Raw genomic sequence first — 13,995 nt, 5'->3', positions numbered from 1 at the left:
CTTATATTAAGTATAATTATGTTTTATAATTACCACTTGCAACTGAAAATGCCTCTTTCAGAAACTCAATAATAATAATTTGTCAGCCATATTTTCTTTGTAATTAAGAGTGACTTGGTTAAAAAAAATCATCCTACTAGCTAGACATGCCTTGAAAACAATACTTGTTCACAAAATTATATCTGCTGCACAGTAATTTAACTCACACAATTTTATACTGAGCTTTCTGCTTTTGAGGTTTCTCACCATTTAATTTGCCTAATTTCTGAGATGGCTGTACAAAACCAGACTATGGACAGTGTGTCCTGGGTTTTGGGGGTGGTGTTTTTAAGCTCAGTGCCAGTGCACTCAGACATTCGAGCCCTAACCTGACAGAACTACTTGGAAATTTTGTTCTATAGCTGGGATGATTAAAATGAAGGAGGGGGAAACAAACAACAAACCCAAAGTAGCAAGCATTTTCTGCTAATGATTCCTTTCTTCTGTTGCCACTTCAAGACCCACCTAGCAATAAACTCCAAAGCTGGCAGGTGCTGAAGAATACCTTCTTCATCTTTCAGATGTTCACAGTCCTTCCTAAAGGACATATTAGTGCCAAATCAAGAGGGAAACAGCAATTACATTGAGTACTGAAATCCCTGCTGGGAGAGGCTGAAAATATTTTCACATTTCTGCATAAAGAGATGTAAGTGAAAAAATATGTTGGATATATTCTGTCTCTTCTTTTGAACTCAAAACTTATTTGCTGCAATTTAACTTCAGCAACAGTCATGAAGCAATGATTTAACCATTAAATAACTTGATAACCATAGGGAGAGGAGACAAAAATATAATTGCTAAAGCAAACTATGAGGTACTAACACTGCAGTGTCGTTCAATACCAAAATGTGTTTGTATGGGAAGCTATTATGGCAGACAAGGTGAGACTGTGACTCCCTAAGGTGCCTTTTGTTTTTATCTCCAGAGTGCCTCCAAAAGGATACAAAGTGCCTTTGACCTCTTTTCCTAAGAAGCAGCCCCCACATTTTGAGTGATTGTTTCAGTTTATACAAGGTTTGGATTGTCTCTCATATTTTCCATTTGCCTCTGAACAATTTCAGTTCTTTGCTTTGTAACAGAGAAGAGCTTTCCTTAGTAATCCAAGCAAATACATACTCAAACTGTAAGTTATTGCTTCAGAAATACCATTCATTTGGAGAGAAGAACTTTCTTTCAGAAGCAGTTGAGCATTTTAGAAAGCAAAAAATGGTATAGTCATGCATCAGGAAAGCTCAGATGTGTTTAAAGAAACCAGGCATATTAACATGGGGACACTTCTTATATTCAGCAAATAATAATTGCTTGCTAGTTGATATGGCTGACACAACAAGATGCAGCTTATAAGGAAGTCTTTTGTGAATTATACATGGAGAGCAATGGGTAACTGTGTTTTTGCACAGATCAAAGGTAAGAAGACAGTATAGCATTACCCCACACGTGAGTAAATAGTATTGCTTGGCTAGTAAATGAAAGTAGAGGTCTTTGGATATACCTTCATAGATTAATCCTATCAGAACTCCTAATCCTTCAACTACACTTCTGATTTTTTGCACCAATCATAAAGCCATTTATGAGCTGGATATGTAGCCAGTGAAGAAACAAAGCCTGCTCCACAGGACAATCTGTCACATCTAAAGGAGCAGGCTCCATGCATGGGAGGGCTCATGAGTTGAAAGAACTTTCCTCTCTGCATCAGCTACATATGTCCAAGCCAACTCGTCTAGACTTGTTTCAGAGAACAAGGTTCAGGCAAAATAAATCCTATTTCACCATATGTAGTGCTTCTTATAAATAAGAAGGCAAATTTAACCTCACTAAAAGTCTTACTCAAGAGGCTGAAAATGCTATCACAGTTTCTCACCACTCTATCAACAGCTGCAAGGAATTAAGGCGTGCAACACAAAATTAAACAACCTCACTGAAAAATAAACTATTACTTGCAATAGCATTTATGCTGGTATTAAAATTAGAACCCAAAAGAAATGTTAAGTTATGATTCTACCACTACTAAAAAAGATCAGAAAGACCGTGTAAATCAACATCTGATCAAGGAAAAGAAAATATGACAATGATTGCAAAGTTTGCTATGAATGTCTACACACTGTATTATATAATACAGTGTATGCACATGGAAGTGCTGGTCATATTGTGTCAAGACATATTTGCAGGGAACAATCATATTCCTTCTTCTTGGATGACAGCAGTAGCTGGAGGGACTCAGGCATATTTGCTTTGGTTTGGCACTGCTCTCAGAGGGGTGCCTGCAGCGGGTGTCCTCTGCGTGACACCCTGCCTACTATTCTGGTCATGGCACAACACGGCATTAAAAGCTGGATCAAACGTTAAAATAGAACTTTTAACATTGAGTGTAAGAGATGAGATTGCTAGATAAAATTGAACTAAAATGCCTCAACCTTATCACAACCAAACTGTCTTTTGACCTTCCTCAGCTTAAGCCTTTCAACGCAATCTGAATTTTTAAAAAAAGGAAAAAAAGTTGATTTTGGCAGGTGAACCTTTTTTGATTTGTTTTGTGATGCATTCTGAGCACTTTCAGTGCACAGACAGGGCTCAAAGCTCACTGCAGTGGGCCCATAGGATCAAAGCATTTGATGTAAAACTTGTCATCGCTAAGAAGGTAGCATCATGTCTTCCTTTATCCATCTCATTACTAAGAATTTTTCTCATCTTTCCCAGGTAGACTAGGATAAATGTATAGTACACAATGATGTTCATACAAATCAATTGGACTCATAGCATCAGGAAGGCAGACATACAGTGAGAGGGTTTTAATTGCTTTTATTAATAACATTTAAAACTAATATATAACTCTCCTAGTGTTTTAATCAGCCTTAAAAATATAATTGCACAGAACCCTTATAGTTCAAATGATGTCAATATTTCAGGATGCCCACGTGCAGAGAGCTGCTACCAGCAGATAATACTGATTGTGTTTCTTAGTAACTGATAAAAATTGTTAATTTATAAGGAGGAAGCCTCTCTGAGTCACCTTAGATTTATGTTAAGATCCCTGTAAAGATATGCTCCAAGACATGCCATATGCAGCCAAAGGAAGTAAAGGGCAGGTTTAGAATGACAAAATCATATAATTTCAAAGCAAATAATGTAGTTAGGGATCAATACAATTTCTTGTGTATATTTAAATTTGCACACTTATCTTTTCCCTTCTACTAAAGGCCTGCTTGGTGCTTAGCAACTATGAGGTATCTGAACTGTTCACTACAGTCACTGCAACCCAGTGAGAGACATTTACAGAAAAAAAATGTAAAAGGTTATGGAACAAGCACATTGGGAACTCTACTATATGAAGCCATAAAAATGATCCAGATTTAGCCAGATTGTTTCATATGTTGCTACAGATTCAGAACACAACAGAATTTCTCTTTCATTCTTGTGTATGCATGTTTCATATATACATAAAATACTTGTATATACATATATGGCTGTGCATATATGTGGTGGGTTTTGTGGTTTTTGGTGTGGGGTTTTTTTCTGGTGGTTTTTGATTTTTTGGTTGTTTTTTTTTTTTTTGTTTGTTTGTTTTGTTGTTGCTTTTTCTTATTTATTTTACGATGTTCAATGAGCACATGGAGGTGTGCACCTCTAAGGCACATCTTAGTGGGTGCATAGCTGTAGCTGATATTCAAAATAAGCTTCCAGGTAAATAAACAAGGAATCCCTGACCTGATCACTCAGAGCTGAAAAAAAGAAAAAAACTTTTCTTCCTTATGCCAGAAAAATTACTTGCAAAAAGCCAAAACTCTTCGTAAAATTAAAGAAAAACTTGGTAAAGACAAGAATCACATCCACATACTCAAAGTTGTGTAAAATCACAATACTGAAAGCATGGGGGCAATAAATATCATCTACAGAGAAATCCTTGAGAAAGAGAGCAAAAAGAGTTCAATATTTCTAGCTGATACTTTAAGAAGGGTAGTCCTTAGAAAGTGGAAGATGTGAACAAACAGAATAAAAGATCATGAACTCCTACAGACTAAAACCTAAACACACAGTGAGGCAGACATAAATGTTTCAAAGCACAATTGACAAAAGTAATACATCCACAGAGATATAAATTGATTGCAAAGTCAATTGATAATAGTGTAAGAGCAGAAATGCATGAAGAGAAGATGTAATTTCTTGCACAGCTTTTCACCCTGGGAGAAGCTGGGAAGATTCCCATATTCCCAGAACAAAAACAACAACAACACAAAAAAAAACCAAAAAAACCCAACCAAACAAACAAAAAAAACCCCCACAAAAACAAAAAACCCCAAACAAACAAACAAAAAAAAAAGGTTGGGGGTCTTTTGAGGGAGTTTGTTTTTAAATGAGTGACTCAGAGGAGCTGTCTGAAATTGAAGTAACTGTAGAATAAGTTATGAAACAAATTCAGAAAATGAACTTAACAAATTGCCAAGTCCAGATGGTATTCACCCAGGAGCTTTAAAGGAACTCAAGGATGAAATAACTGAATTACCAAGGATAGTGTGCAGCCTCTCATTGCATCAGTATGAGACGACCATGAAAAATGTGATGTCATTTTTTAATGTTTCAAAGGAACTTCAGGCCTCTTGACCTGTAGTGGGCAAGTAAATGGCAACTTCAAATAAAAAAAACCCAGAAATAATAATCATCTGAATGATCAAATTCAGGAGTCGATAGGGCTTTGAAGAAAAACTATGCCTTGAAAAACTATATTTTGAAGGGGGCAAGAAATTCTGTAGAAAAGTCTTATAAAGCTGAAAAGAACTACTTCTATTTCCAAAAGGATATCTAACTCAATTGGAAAAAACAAGCAAGTACAGCATAAAGGATGAATGTGCCAGCATAGACAGATAATAATTTGAAAGTAGAAACTCAAGATGGAAGTAAATGGTCATTTTTTGCTGACTAATGGTTCTACCAGAATTTGTGCTAATTTCCATCCTGGTGAAGCACCTGAGAGAAGGTGAAAAATGGAGTGAGAAAGTTTTTTTTATTTTATTAATATTAAGTTATTAAGAATGAGGGCCAACAGAAAAACAGCAGGGCCAAAGAGCTGAGTGGACAATAAAGGAGCAGAGGAAATTCAGTGTAGGTGATAATAAAGGACGCACAGAAGACAAAGCACAATTCCAGCTTCATGTATAAATGATGGTCCTTACCATTTTGCTGGCCATTACCACTCACAAGTGGTATCTTGAGACTATGACAGAAATAGAAACACAGGATATATCTATACAAATATAATAGGAAGTTCCATGAACACACCAGCTCAATTCTTTGCAGTGCTTAAAAACTTAAAGATTAGGCACTATTGGGTGATAAACAGAGAAAAAAAATATATGACGATGCCATGGCTCATTTGGTTCATGAGCATTATGAGATCATGAGTGCAATCTCCGCATCTCTTGTGGGAGCCTGGAACAGATTCAGAGGTGGAAAGCAATGAAGAACATGAATATGAGGACTGGACAGCTCAGCTACAAAAAGAGATGAAAAAAGCAGGTTATGGTAGAGGTGTACAAAATCTTGATGTTCATGAACGGGTTAAAAAGGCATCACTAGTTTGCCCTCTTTGCCAATAAAACAAATGAAGCATTAAAGAAAGCAATTTGGAGCCAGGTTGTAAGCAAACAAAAGGATAAAGGTTAATTTTACAACATTCCATAAGACAATAATAGCTGTACCTGGGAGAATATTCAGGATTACCCATGTTCCTACTCTTTTCACTTTCCCACATGCCTCCATTTGTGGCCACTAGGCTAGGATAGTTAGCCAATTCCCTAGTCTGACTTGTAGCCTTTTTTTCTATTGTCATATTAAGATGCATGGCATCATATTTCCAGATTAATTCAGATACATCTGAACTACAGATATAGAATAACAGTTTATCTGGATTTGAGAATAAATACTGTTTATGACAACCAACAGCTTTTCAAGAAGGAGGTATCATGAATATCATCTCTACAAAACCAGGCATGTAACAGATGAAGAGATTTTAAAAGAAAAGGAATCTCTTGTAATTCTTTCACTGCAGTTTCCTCTTGGCAATTGACAATCAGATTTTTGGTTGCTAAATACCAGTCGAGCTTCTGTCATTTCACTGCAGCTCCCCAGGAACACCCAGTAAAGAATCGTAGAAAGTAAATACCAGTGCTCTCTGTCCTTGTTAATTAGATAATTCTTGAGACTGTTCCTGGGAGCACTGACGTGATCGTCTATACTGTTGTTAGCACTGTCCTACCAAATAGCACGTACAAAACCTCACAGAGCACAATTCTAAACCAAAGATGTTCCAGGGACCCTTGCTAGGCCAGTTTTCACATGGATACGTTAGTCTGAGATCAAAAGAGAAGACAGGAGTTTTCCACAAATAAAAGAGTGGAGGGAGAAGGAAGGAAATGGATGTGGGAAGGAGACAGTTAATATTCTTTCATGCCATAAATCTGTACTCAGATTTCATTACACTGTTGCAATTTCCATCCCACATATTTTTCTCTTCCTGCCTTAGTATCCTGGCAAACCCTGATGCTCAAGCACTTTGGTCTTTCTCTTGAACTGGTTTAAGGGCAGAAGCCCTTCCCACATGTAATGCTCCTCTTGAAATCCTCCTCTTTTCCACATTACTTCATTATCTGCAGCCTCCTCAGTGGAGAAGAAGCTACAGGTATATGAAACAAGACTTTTTTTTTTCCATTGTCTGTGTTACCTGTGCAAATGCTAGAAAAGCTGGAAAATTTCAGGAATATTCCAGTCTTTATAGACATGAAGTACCAGGAAGCCACATTTCTAGGATGAATATCTATTCAACTATGTTTTCAGTTTCCTACTGCCCCTTGCACTTGAGGCAGCACGTATAGAACTTGACAGTAACTTATATAGATGTATGCAGCCTACTCCCCTATGCTAATGAGTGTATTTCTATCTTGCCCTTGTCTGTCACTTACAAAGGGGAAAAGGTTTTATCTGAGACTATGTACTGCACAACACACGTGCTGTGTGTCCAGGGAGGGGCTGGATGTACAGCTCCCAACCCTCTCAGGAGACAGCTGTGAGCAGGAAGTCACTGGTATGTAGTAAAAAGAAAAGACATCACCAGTCTCAGCACTCTGAAGTGCATTTCCTCTGGTTGGAGTCTTACAGTGGTTCAGAGAAGCTGTCTAGTATCCCTGCCACTGTCCTCTAGAAATCCTATTCATGGAATGAGTGACTCCTTCAAGGCCAGTGATAAGCTGGGGATGAGAGAAGGTATATTTCTTTGATGTACATTCTCCAATGGTTTTGGTGATAGATTTGACCCAACTGAAATCCTGACTGTGATAGAGACAGAAGTCTTTATGCTATTAATATTTCTGTTGGCTAATTTGCAATGAAACAATAACATAGGTACTTCTATAAATAGACGAAAGGGCAGCAAGATGGGTTCAGTCCAAGTTAATCAAGTAACTTCAGGAATATCATCACACACCATCAAATCAACACTAAACAGCTGAAGGAAAGAAGCACATATGGTCTCCAGATACAAACTGAGACAAAAACTATCCCAATAAAATTTTATTTCTTCTGAAAAAATCTTCTGAAACCAGCTTAGATTCTGTGTGATGATTCTACAGTTTTTTCTTAACTCATTAGCAGATGCTAGAAATCTTTCCCTTGCTTCTGACACTGTTATCTCAGTGCCTATTCAAGCCACTTGGGCATTGATTCAATACTAGCTCAGTTGAGATTCTTCCCAGCTCTCCTGTTCTGTCCTCTTAGGAAACTCCATCCAATTAACATAACTCAGTTTACGAGCATATGAGGCCATTATGAGCATTGAACTTTCTGTAATTCTTACATGATTTAGTCTGGCATTTACTTGTTCATGATGAAAGGCACTCTTACACAGCACTTGAATACAAATGTTCTAGCAACGTCACAGAAAATCCACACTTTTTGAGGTAGCTCATAAATAGTATAGTAATATTACTGGCTTGCTTCTAAATGATAGCACTGTAGGCACTTGTACAAGTGACACTAGCCCAACTAAAAGTGGTAAAAGCGGTTTATTCTCTTCCAACATATATCTATATATACAAATAATATAATCCCACCTGTAGATAAGACCTCACTCCAGCTGCTCGTTCCAATACCATGAGCAACGTGCTCTGAGCAAATCCATTCCCTCCATCTTCTCTGCAGCAAAGAAGAGCACCAAGAGCTCTCAGTGGCTGGGGGTCCATACCTAAAACAGAGTCCAGGGACTCGCATCAAGATAGCAAGACAGCACCACAAAGCCTTTTCCTAAACTAGTGAGCAGAGTACAAGGGAATTATTTTTCTGCTAGAAAAAAAAAATATTATACCTATCATTTCAAGCATCAAATAAATAATTTTTCTGTCAGTTTGGTTATATTAAGTAGAAATGCTGAAATGGAACTGATTCAAATAGAATTGACCACCTTTCAGATTGGAAAATCTGTTAGTTCTGCTGAAAGAATTAGAACTTTTTTATCTACCTTTGGAGGCTTTATTTCTTTTGCAAATTAAACAACAGTTGGGAAATATAATTTCAAAGGAACTGGCATTTGTTGTTAAAGGGATTTTTAAAGTGCATTCCTGCAGCAAACGGAAATTTAAAGTCAACATTTTCTTCCTGGTGAAACAGCCCTGGATAAACATGAATAAAACCTGAGATAAAAATAAAATTGAGATACAAATGGAAAAAAATAATAACATTTCCTCTCAAAGAGCCTAAAGACTCCCAAACCAGAAGTAGTCAGTATGCAAATAAAGACTTAGATAGGAGGGCCAAATATCTACTCTGTTCTGGGAAAGAACTGTAAATCTCTCTCAGCCAAATCCTCGATGCCGGGAAAAAGCATTGTCAGTGGTGAAACTGAGGACTGAGAAAGGATATAAAAAATTTGTTTAAGTGGAGACTAGGTCTTTTCAAAATACACTCCTAGAGCAAAACAACTCACCTCCATATCAGTTGAATGAGTCTTGAAATGATTGAATGTCCCGGTTCTTTTGAGAGCAATATGGTTTGTTTTGTGGTTTTGAATACGTTTTTGAAAATAAATTTTAAAAAAATGTTGAGGGGTTCTGGCACAATGTCATTCTATCATATTAACTTTACCGTAGAGTTAATGTGAAGAGACTATAAAGCCAGAGAACTACGTTGAACATTAAGACAGGTCAGGAAAACCACAATTTCGGAAAAAGCAGCCCCTTCAGTAAACAAAACAATTTAAACATAAACAGGAAAAAGAACTCCATTTTGAGTCCTCTGTCATAAATGACATTCAGTAGATAAAAGCCCTTTATTTTCACTTGTGGAGGAAGTGTCTTAGGGTAGCATGACTTAGACCTCTGAACAATATTATAAAGAGCTTCCTCATTGCACCACAATTTTTGCAGCAGTGCACCACTTTTTTTCTTGTACATGTCAAGACTTTTGTCCTTCTTGCATCTTCTCAGCACTTCCCAAATATTTAAGAACCAGAAACCTACAGGTGGCTGGTCCATCCCCCACAGCTCAAAGCACCAGTGGGGCAATTACTGACTACCCGTCCAAATCACAAGGGTTTTCACAAGGCAGTCTGAGGGTTTCCAGATGATAATTATGGGCACAGAGAAAAACTTCAGAAACACTTAGGAGGAAGATTAAGAATTAACCCCACTACAATGCCATCTTAGCAAGGTGATAAAATTGAGAGTGATATTCAAACAAAACTACTCCTATCCCCAGTCTATGGTTGCAATATGCAATAATATCCAAATTGCTTATCGGTATTAGAGAGTCTGGGCTTTATCTTCCAAAAGCTTTCTGGGCCCAGCAGCAGACATTTAGGTGCCTTTTCATTAAAGCAGCAAAGGTCTGTTGGCATATCTGTCCTATTGAGATTTTTTTTTTTTTTTTTTGTAGAGAACAATTATATGCCACGTCTCTGAACTGTCATCCAGCCTTACAAAACCAGCATCCCGCATGTGTCCCACAGCGCTTTCTCAGGGAACAACTCAGAGTAGGGAGGTCAAGCCATCACTTCAGTAGAGGATCAATTCAGTAGCATAATTATTTCCAGACAAAGCATACAGTTCATATTCATGTCAGACAAAATCATTGTCAATATTACAAAGCTCCTCCTAAGATTAGCAGTCCCACAGTATGGGATGAGGTACAGGACAAGCAACTTGGGAAGAATACAGCAAAAATGGGGTACCTGTAAGGTGCAAGAATCAGGAAACTGAAAATTAAGAGGGCATTTTTGTTTCTGCCATCTAAGAACTAAGTTACATCTATTAATGAAGTATATGATTTTGAAATGTCATATTATTGGGGTTATACTCACTAAAACAGAAAGCAAGAAGATACTAATGAGAGAGGTCACCTGCCTACACAAACAGGAATTCTGCCTGGTTTGGCCCAGTGCTATTAATGAAATCAAGACAGGAAAGACTGGAATGGCATATGGCTGACAGATGCAAGCATGTAATTTGATGGTGCAGTGGAAAGAATGACTCAGTACATCATTATCAATTTAATATTTTTCAATTTCTTAGGAGAAAAAGACTTCACTTGTGGTTCAGCCATTTAGAAGTTAACCTTTCCACAAAGGCAGTATATGTGGGGTACTTTTCAAATGTAAGCTTTATCATAAGTTATAGCACAATACAAGGGATGGTTAGAAAGGACTCTATGAAGTGGCACAGTGTGTGCCCAGGTTCAGCTTCAGTCTTGTCATTTCTGATTAATATTTTTCCAATCTGTTCTTAAAGACCTTCTCAGCTTCTGAGGTCTAAGGATATATCTCATTACTTTTACTTTTAGGTTGTTGTTTTGAGTTGGATTTTTTCCCTAGCACCAAATCTCTACTTCTGTTGCTGCAATCAAAGCTCACTGTGCAAAATGCTCCATGAACTCAGAAGTTTTTGCTCTATTTTTGAAGTGTTGAGATCACATTATTCCTTTGTGCTATGTAAAAATCAAACCAACAAAACAAGAAAACATCATTTCATAAAAGGATCCAAATCATATCTCCTTCAATTTTGAAGCTGTAACATTGATAACCATATCCAGAGAGCAGCTTATCTGGAGAAAATAAATTTTTCATCCAACCCAGTTTCTTAAAGACTACTTTTCCCTAGGTGATTCACAAGAATTTTATGTGAAGTAATGTCAAAAAAACCTGTTTCCTTTCAGGGCATCATCATGCTGTCCAGGCAGAACTCTAAAGTTCACAGATAAATACTTAATGCTCTACCAAAGTTAACTGCAGGCTATGGAAGATGGATAGTAGACCATTCAAACTATGTTTTATTATTAAAAACTGTAGGCAGTGACCCTGTATGCCTTTTCTCTTGCTCTATCTTTGTTTTACAGTATGTATCTCTTGAAGGAAAGCTCAGAAATATTATGGGATGGTAATGTACAACTAAAAAGTCCACCTTGATTTTTACCAAGATATTTCAGTCCAGTCCAGTCTACTCTTTCACATCAGTGAGGCTGGTACTTGACTTTCACTTGGCATTGCAAAGTGAGCAGCAGCTTGAATTCTGAGTCATCTGGCAGGAATACTCACTCCAAAACAGTAACCTCAAAGTTTTATCCTCTCTACTTTTCCTGTCTATTTTCCCATCATTTTAAACATGGATGGCTATGGACGAGTGAAAAAAGTATTCTTCTGTTCATGAGTGAATATACTGCATACATTTTGTTTTCAGAAGAGTATGAACTGTACCCTACATTAACAGTTAAGATATCAATGAAAGGTATAGGTTTTCTTGCCTGGTAAATCACATACACCCTGGAGGATTAAATTACAACAATCTGAAAGCATAGGGAAAAGGGATTTGATATCTGGAGCCAAGGTCCAGTCTTAGGTTGCTTAAATTTAAATTACTTTAATCGATTATTTTCCAAAGACAGATTTATCACAATTAGCTGCAAGTACTTGCTTCACTGGTAGCTTCACTGGTAGCCAGCAATTAGAAGAAGAGCACTCTATTAGATGTTAATTACTTGGGAGTTTTTTCTCTTCTCCAAAATGTAGTTTTTAATCAAATACTTAGCTGTGTTTAGACCAAGCATTTGGTACATCCATCCAGAAGCTCATCCATAGGAAGCCAAGAGGTGACTCTGCAAGATCTCTCTGTATTTGGAAATATCTAAAGTTGTAAACTCTGTACCCTTCACACCTCTGAGAGAAGCAGCTGAGTCCCTACACATTGTTCTAGAGTGCACTGGAATTCAAACAAAACCAAAGGGACACATCTAAGGATTTTCTTTACTGAAGGATTTTCTTAGCTGAACCTTTCCTAATTCAAGCAACCCACATGTATGTGCACATGCACTAGCTCAGATATCCATGTATCTAAGGCAATTTACCAATCCCATGCTTTTACATCACCCTACACCTGTTTTTAATCTGGCTTCAGAAACACAGTTTCCGTACCATAACCTCCTGTGCAACTACAGAATCCCACATTACTGTGTATGTTCACCCCAGCAATGAGAGACTCTTTCATCAGCAAGCAACCAGCCCTTTTCAGCCCGGGTATATAGCTGTGTGACCTCTATTGAACTTTCCCTGTATGACTCACAGGCTTGATTTCCAGGCCCCCACACCCTCCCTACTCTCACCCTCTCCCCCGACATTAACTAGCTGCCCCAGAGGGAAAAAATGTTGAGAGGAAGAAGATATTTCTGCCTCACTGAATTCTGCACATGCCCCAACTCAAAAGCAATAATGGAGAAGGAGAGAGGTCTGGCAAGTGCTCTGGCACTGTCCTTGTGCACTGGTTTAGACTGTGGAAGGATGGGCCAGGCATTGCTCTGGTAAGCTGTTACACTCTCCATGCTGAAGCACAATTATTTTCTGACCGCTGCTGACAGTAGCTCCAGAAAGAGGCTCTGACTGGAGTCTGAATTGGAAGAACAGCCTTGAAGGAATTTGCTTGTTTTGCCTTCCATGAAGCAAATCAGATTAACTCTAGCTTAAGTCTGATGATTTACATTAACATGTCATTTTGTCTACATACCATTAAAAAAATGTTCCTCATGTTAGAAAAGGGTTGTGTTTGGGGTCACTAGTTTCAAAGCCTGGAAATGAATCAGCAGTTCTGAAATTACACAGACAGACTCACCAAGCAAGCACTGCAGCAAAATATGGCCTGGGACAGCTCTCCTGTTTTCCTTGCCTATAAAACACACTATAAGCTAAGGCTCTTGTTTAAAATCATCCTTAAATATTTCAGTAGAAAATAAGTTGTTTAAGACCACCTGCCTTTAGGCTGAAGTTTTCAGGAATCTGATAATACAAGGCTGTGCCAAACAGAATGGCTGAGGCCAAACCTTCTCTGGGCAGGGAAAGGGCTTGTTTCCCTTCTGAAACAGGAGTGAAGCCCTATGCCTTTATCCTAGATTTGCAGAATAACTCTGTGAGAGATCTGGCTGATTTACTCAGAAAGGCTGCTCCTGAGCCATCTCCTTGGATGAGCTAGCCCTCTACTTTGCTTGGTTCCAAATAATGACATCTTTGAAATCCCAAGCAGAGGTGTTGACAGAAGACAAATCCCATGCCAGCCCTGTAAAAAGGGCTACCAGTACTTAAACAGATGTCTCTGTCAGCACATCTTTGATGAAAATAGTCTCTCTGAAGAGCCATAAAGGGCTTACCTTGCCCCAGCTTTTACATATCCTAGACCTAGGTGTCCACACTTTACATAGGGAGCTGCATCCTTCATTTCTGTGGTGTCCCAGAGCCTTGCCAGAAACTACTCCCTGGCTAGGAGACAACAGTCATCCTGGCAATATTTGACACTTCCACTCCTGCCAGCTGCAGTGTGCTATCCAGGGACGTTGGTGGAGAACAGTAAAACCAAGTTCCAAATCACCAGCCCTATTCAAACTGCTGACACTGCTCAGGCAAGCAGGTATTGCTCAGTGCAGAGGCAACCCTTGCAGCTG

At 38.2% G+C, this 13,995-nt stretch overlaps 1 protein-coding gene across 2 annotated transcripts in view; it reads right to left on the bottom strand.

Moving 5' to 3' along the window:
- Window positions 1-13,995, bottom strand: part of ADGB (androglobin) — a 174,613-nt gene that overhangs the window by 30,107 nt on the left and 130,511 nt on the right. For both annotated transcript variants that reach the window (XR_010358818.1, XR_010358819.1), the window contains one exon: window positions 8,139-8,269. The gene's annotated coding sequence lies outside the window, so the exon portion shown is untranslated. The remainder of the gene's footprint in view (window positions 1-8,138; window positions 8,270-13,995) is intronic.

Source organism: Passer domesticus, chromosome 3 (genome assembly GCF_036417665.1).
Source record: "Passer domesticus isolate bPasDom1 chromosome 3, bPasDom1.hap1, whole genome shotgun sequence".
Classification (NCBI taxonomy): Eukaryota; Metazoa; Chordata; class Aves; order Passeriformes; family Passeridae; genus Passer; species Passer domesticus.
This window is presented reverse-complemented; position numbering and strand designations above follow the sequence as displayed.